Source organism: Pteropus vampyrus, unplaced genomic scaffold, assembly GCF_000151845.1.
Source record: "Pteropus vampyrus isolate Shadow unplaced genomic scaffold, Pvam_2.0 Scaffold120, whole genome shotgun sequence".
Taxonomy (NCBI): domain Eukaryota; kingdom Metazoa; phylum Chordata; class Mammalia; order Chiroptera; family Pteropodidae; genus Pteropus; species Pteropus vampyrus.
Window position 1 is genome coordinate 5271908 of NW_011888901.1, and position 6919 is coordinate 5278826.

At 38.2% G+C, this 6919-nt stretch overlaps 1 long non-coding RNA gene across 2 annotated transcripts; it reads right to left on the minus strand.

Annotated features, from left to right (window-relative positions):
* Nucleotides 1-4426: 4426 nt before the first annotated feature.
* On the minus strand, nt 4427-6913 carry LOC111743729. 2 transcript variants are annotated; one of them, XR_002781852.1, is made up of 2 exons: nt 6197-6913; nt 4427-4579 (listed from the first exon to the last, which is right to left on the minus strand). It is a non-coding gene; the product is annotated as an uncharacterized LOC111743729 (long non-coding RNA). The 2 variants fall into 2 exon arrangements; XR_002781851.1 differs by having other exon boundaries at nt 5562-6913.
* Nucleotides 6914-6919: the final 6 nt, after the last annotated feature.

Below are 6919 nucleotides of genomic sequence, written 5' to 3' on the forward strand. Positions count from 1 at the left end.
GATAGGGCAGTCAGGGAAGCCAGCAGTAAGGCCACTGTGGAATCTCGGTTGCGCAGTTCTTATTCAAACACTGACTCATTTTCACTTCTTCTTCTCTTTCTCCTTTTTTTTTTTTTGTATTTCTGACTTTGAAATCAAGTGTGTATTTTACATTCAATTCGGGTGTTAAATTTTCACCAGAAATACTTGACCTACATTTAGATTTCACAAAATTTAGAGTGGAAAATATAGATTCACACATCCAAGTTGTTCCAAACACAGGTAAAAGTTTTTCAAGAACTGAACCGAGTATCAGATTTTAAATTTAAAATTAAATAAAATGTAAAACTTGGCTCCCCAGTTGGACTAGTCACATTTGAAGTGCTCACTAGCCAAGTATGGCTAGTGGGTAGTGAATGGACAGCACGAGTTCAAGGAAACCAATGAGGGGGATTTTCTTTCAAGTATCTTTCATACCCATGGATTTAAATATATCTGATGTGTCTTATTCCACTTTATTATTATTATTATTATTATTGAAAATTTCATGTCACATATTTAACCAAGGGAGGCTTTTTAATGGATCCTGATTCCTTTGATACAACTCTAAATGTCTTTGACAGCTGCCTTGCTTTGTGGTATGACAATACCTTTCAAGTTCTTGTTGGACATTTTCCTCCCAAGACCTGGAATCAACCATTTCTCCAAGGAGCTCTGGTTCCTTGCAGTGGGAAATGATAGTAAGAAATCAAATTCTAGGCCCTTGGGTGGCTCATTCCTATTGAGTTGGTCACTGCTTTACAGATTTTTCAGTGGAAGGAGCTAGAAAACACAATTTTTTTTAAAGAAATCATATTATTATAAAACAAAAACTTTCACATGAATTCATGAGTTCATAATATTTCCAACTCAGATTCTGAGCCATAGATTTTACTTAATCTTATCCATCTTATATTTATAAAATCTCCCATGCTAAACAATCCCAGTTGTCAATGATACCAACTTAATTACTTATTTGCATTATTTCATACTATACATACGTACAGTATCTAAGAACAATACCAACATTCCCCCAACGATATAATTACTGAAAATATGTGAAAAAAAATTTTTTTTTGTCCTAAAGTCATATCCTCCGTGGTTGTGCAAATTATTGTTTTAAAGGCATATGACTTATTTGTCTTGTTTGTTGCTTACAGTTTTCTATCCCATAGATGAGTGAAATCATATGGTTCTCGACTTTTTCTCTCTGGCTTATTTCACTTAGTATGATAATCTCCAGATCACCCATGTTGTTGCAAATGGCAGTATTTCATCTTTTCTTATGGCTGAGTAATATTCCAATGTATATATGTACCACAGCTTCTTTATCCAGTCATCTATCATAAGACAACGTCAGTTGTTTCCATGCCTTGACCACTGCGAATAAAGCTGCAATGAACATTGGGGTGCATATAACTTTACAAAGAAATGATTTCAGTTTTGAGGGGTTAGATCCCCAGAAAAGGGATTGCTAGGTCATAGAGTAAGCAACAAACAAACAAACAAAAACTCACAGACACAGACAACAGTTTAATGGTTACTGGGGGAAAGTGGGGGAAGGAGGAGGTAGAAGTGGGTAAAGGGGGTCAAATGTATGGTGACAGAAGGAGATTCAACTTTAGGTGGTGAGCACACAATGCAATATGCAGATGATGTTATAGAATTGTACACTTGAAACCAGTGTAATTTTATTAACTAGTGTTACCCCAATAAATTTAATAAAATAAGTCATATGAAATATTCTGTCTCTTGTATCTACTAACTGGACCCATTTTTATGTTCATTTATTTCATTTTTTTAACTTATTGGGATTGTTTTCTAAGAAGGAAGTTTTGTAATAATATGAAATATTTTCATGGTTCCAAAGTCAAGTCTAAAAACCCAAGGTATATTAAAAGAAGCCTATCTTTCTTTTGGTGTTCTGTGCACCCAATTTCAATGTAGGGAAGGGGTTTTCCCAAACACCAACAAACAATTCTCAGACACCAGCAGGATGTCCAAGAATTCAACTCAATTGTTGACACTATAACCTGGAGACAGCATCAGATTCTACAGGTTAAGTGTTCAGTCCTGCAAAACTGCCTCTTCCCAATTTCAGATGCCAGTCGAAAGCCCAGCTTGTTACCTGTGCTTCTGACCAACTGGCTACAGATTGGAAGTTCCAATGACCCCCTCCAACTTAGGATGCCAATTGCAAGTCCAGGTTGTTACCTGGACTTCCTACCAACTGGCTATAAATCAGAGTCCCATGACCCCCTTCTTGGGGTTCGACTAATTTGCTAAAACAGCTCACAGAACTTACTAGATTATCAGTTTATTATTAAAGCATATAACTCAGAAACAGCTGGATAGAAGAGATGCATAGGGCAAGATATGTGGAGCTTCCATGCCCTCTCCTGGCTCCACTCTCCTCACATCTGCCCACGTTAACCAACCTGGAAGCTCTCTGAACCCTGTCCTTTTGAGATTCTATGGAGGCTTCATTACGTGGTAGGGTTGATTAAATCACTGGCTGCTGGCAATTGATTCAACCTCCAGCCCCTTTACCCACCCACCGAAAGTGAATGGGAGGACTAAAAGTTCCAACCTTCTAGTCACGTGGTTGGCTTTCTCGGCAACCAGCACCTATCCTCAGGGACTTTCTAAAAGTAACCTCATTAACTTAAAAGATACATTTTTCACTCTCAACATTTAAGGGAATTCCAGGCAGGAATTGTGGATGGAGACCAAATATATGTGAGAAATGTATTTTGGTCCTCTGAATGACCAAATATATTTTTCTTACAAATCACAATATTGCAAGCTTCCATCTCTGTCCCCTCCATCTTATTCCTTAATTTTAAAACATTATGGAATATACAGATGATGTATATTAATTAGATAAACCATAAAAAACATAAATAAATCTTATATATGTGCATGTGAGCACATATTTATATCACTCATTTTAAGGTAAACACTAGTATACCAGACACACTTGCCCTACCTTGCTTCTTTCACATAACAATACAAACCATAGCTTAAAAAACGCTCCTCATTCTTTCTTATAGCTGCGTAATACTCCATTGGGAGGATATACTATAGTTCATTCAGTATGCCCTCACATAAAGATATTTGGGTTGTTTCCAGTTTTTTGACATTACCAAAACTGCTGCTATTAATAGTCTTCTACATATGCCTTTTTGTATTGTGTTTGAGATAGATACCTGGAAGTGAGATGTGTAGGTCAAAGGGATAAATAAATATGTGATTTTGCTAAACATTCCAAATTTCCCTCTCTAGGGGTCGTCCGTTTTGCATTTCCACCAGCAATGTTTGAGAATGTCTGTTTCCCTGCAGCCTTACTGTCATAGTATATTGTTAAGCTTTGAGTTTTTGTCAGTCTGCCAGGTGAGAAATGCTATCTTGGTCCAGTTTTAATTTCTATGTATCCCAATACAACTTAGCAAAAAGCACATCTTTCACGCACTCATTCATGATGCCACCTTTATCAAAATTAAAATTTCCATACATAGTGTAGGTCTATTTCTGGATTTTGTATTCCATTTCATTGGTCTATCTTTTTTAGTCACTCATCAATGCCAAGTTGTTTTAATTATAAAGGCTTTATGTTTCAATGTCTGATAGGACTGCCTGCCCCCACCCCCTCCAACAATTGCTTTTCTTTTTCATGGTTTTTTCTGGCTATTTTCATTTCTTTCTTCACCTAAATGAACTTTATAATTGTTAACTTATCTAGTTCTTTATCCCTGCCCCAAGAAAAGATGGTATTTTTATTTGAATTGCAATAATTTACACATTAACCTAGAAAGAGCTAACTCCTTTGGGATGCTAAATCTTCCTAACCAAGGACACATATCTTTCCATTTGTTCAAGTCCACTCTCCTGTGTTTTGTGTTTTATGGTTTTTCCCATACAGATTTTGGATATATCTTTATTTTTAAATTTTGATGGTTTATTCTTTCTTTTTCTTTGCTATTATAATCTTTGTTATCTTCCATTTTATCTTCTCATAAGTTTTGCTTATCTACATGAAAACTTTTTATTTGTATGTTAATTTATGGAGAAAATCTACTATCCAATACACCCACGTGGGCTAGTCTTAGCTACTCACCTCACCAACTCTGGCCTTCATGAACCAGGTTCCTGTTTCCACATTTCGGACGCCCTCCACTATGAGACCTGACAGGGGGCCCCCCAAACTATCTCTTTCTTCAAATTTTTCAAAGGCAGTGGGACCCTGCCTCTCTCCAGCTGATTTCTGGCAAAACAAGGCTCACCAAATAACCCAGGCACAAACTTCTGACACCAAAAATTTAAAAAAACAAGTTGAAACATTGATAAAATAATAGATCACAGAAGAGGTGTCAAAGGAGAGAAATTACACACATTTGGGGAAGATTAGGTTTTAAACGTTCTTTTAATGCAGTTCATAAGTGACTTCCACATTATCTTCCTTCTGCTGGATACAATGAATGGAATGCATAGAACCCAAGGAAATGAATGTCTTAGAATCTGGTTATCTTCCACACTGTTCTCTATTGCTTCCTGGTAACTCCTAAAAGAAGTGACAAATTCAAGTTACATTTCATATACTATGAGCAGGGAGTGGCTATCCTTAAGATCAATTTGTAGGTCAATTCAGTATCTTATAATAGTTTCATCATATTTTAATTAGTTGTCTTTAATAATTTCTTTTAAACTGTCTTCAAATAATGTCTTTCATTATTATGTGATTGGTGAGAACTACTGATATGTCTTAGACTCAGTGGCTGTGAGATGATGCTGTCTATTCAGGTGGGTTAAGAACTCCACAACATATCTTGAAAAAAGTTCTTGAGAGGACTGGCCCTGTTGGGGAGAAAGCCTGAAAAACACTCACTAGCTCTCTAAGCCCTGCTGATTTTGCCACCTCCACTCCCATCCCAAAGATGGCTGCACTAAATGTCCCATGTTCTTCCTCCTTCCTTTTTCAACCTGTCCTGGACATGGCAAGTGCCTTCAGAGCTTACTACTCTAAGCTGACACAGGGGCCTGTGGGAGTATCACCCAGCTGGGACTAGCAGGTGGAGGAAGGGAAGGGCTGTATCTCATTCATCTTTTTATCCCTAAAATGCATGGAACACGGTAGGAGCTCAACAAGGACAAATTAATGTAAGAATGCATGAATGCATTCATGTATGCATGCATGAATGAATTCATTTGCCAGGATTTTGGTCCTTCAGCACTTGAATCTCTCCCAGCTGTGTCCTCTAGGAAAAAGGTTTTCACTGGTCGCTTCTGTGGGGAGGGATTCCTAACATCTTCCAACTGCACACACCCACCATGTGCATCTCCCCATTGCATTATGTGACAACATTGTCTGGGGGAGGGATGCAGATTTGGGCTGCACGTTAGAAAATGCTTGTTGGTCTTTGACCTGCCTGACATTCTCCTTGTGCACTTGTCCCCTAGAAGTGCCCCCTCAGGTGCCATCTTTATGTTTCTTACCCCTTCTATATAAACTTGTTCTTTGGAAAAAATCGGATAAATTTACTCACAGCAGTGAGGAGTATCCTCTAGGAAATTTCTCTGTGAGTCCTCCCAAGCGTATCTGCACCGTGATAACAGACACAGACTGAAATCATAGGAGTGGCTCTAAACTTTACAACATTATTGATCCCAGAGATCCTAGAGATACTGGGATGGAGGGGAGGGGAGACCGAGGCCATTTCAGGAGCCCTAAAATTTTAATACATGATCAATCCATCGCAGGGGATTGGCCCTTCTCTTTCTGATGCCCTCACTGTCTCTCCTCCTTGGTCTCTGACTGGCTGTTTTGTCTACCACCAGCTCCCTTTAGCACAGACCACTCCTCAATTAGGATGCCATTTTGTGTCCTTTAATTGTGGCCAAATTTGTGTATCTCTTGATGAGAATGTGGAATCCTTGAGGTTAGGGACTGGGTCTCTCACTTCTTCCTAACGTTCCTAAGTGCTTGCTACTGGGCTTTGTAGCCAAGCCACAACACACCTGGTGGGCTAGTCTTCCTGGTGTCTTGCGTTAGCTTTGTGTGACCATTTCCAAAAACAGCCACAGCACCATTTCAGCCCCCACGTGCTCTTCAGATATATATATCTATCACATTTTTCTTTATCTATTCATCTGATGATGTACATTTAGACTGTTTCCATACCTTGGTTATCGTGGATAATGTTGCAATGAACATGCGAGTGCAGGTATCTCTTTGAAATCTTGGTTTGAATTTTTTGGATATATACCCAGAAGTGGGATGGCTAGATTATATTCTATTTTTAATTTTTTGAGGAAGCTCCATACTGTTTTCCATAATGGCAAAACCATTTTACATTCCAGCCAGCAGTGTACAGGATTCCAATTTTTCCACAACCTCACCAACATTTATCTTTTCTTTTTTGAGAGTAGACATTCTAACTGATGTGAGGTGACATATCATTGCGATCTTGATTTGCATTTCCCTCAAGATTAGCAATGTCAAGCATCTTTTCATATATTTGTTAGCCATTTGTATTTCTTCTTTGGAGAAATATCTATTCAAATCCTTTGCCCATTTTTAAATCAGGTCATTTTCTTTCTTTCTTTTTTTTGCTATTGAGTTTTAGGAGTTCCTTACATATTTTGGAAATTAACCCCTTATCAGATGTATGGTTTACAAATAATTGCCTCCCATTCCACAGGATGCCTTTTCACTCTGCTGATTGTTTATTTTGCTGTGCAGAAGACTTTTAGTTTACTGTAGTTCCATTGGTCTAATTTTTTCTTTTGTTGTCTGTCCTTCATTCCTTCCTCACATCAGTGCAACCTCACAGGAAGGCCTTCCCTGGGCCCACCACCCCTGCCTCCCATGCTAACACAGGTCACCAATCATAAGGTCTTAGAG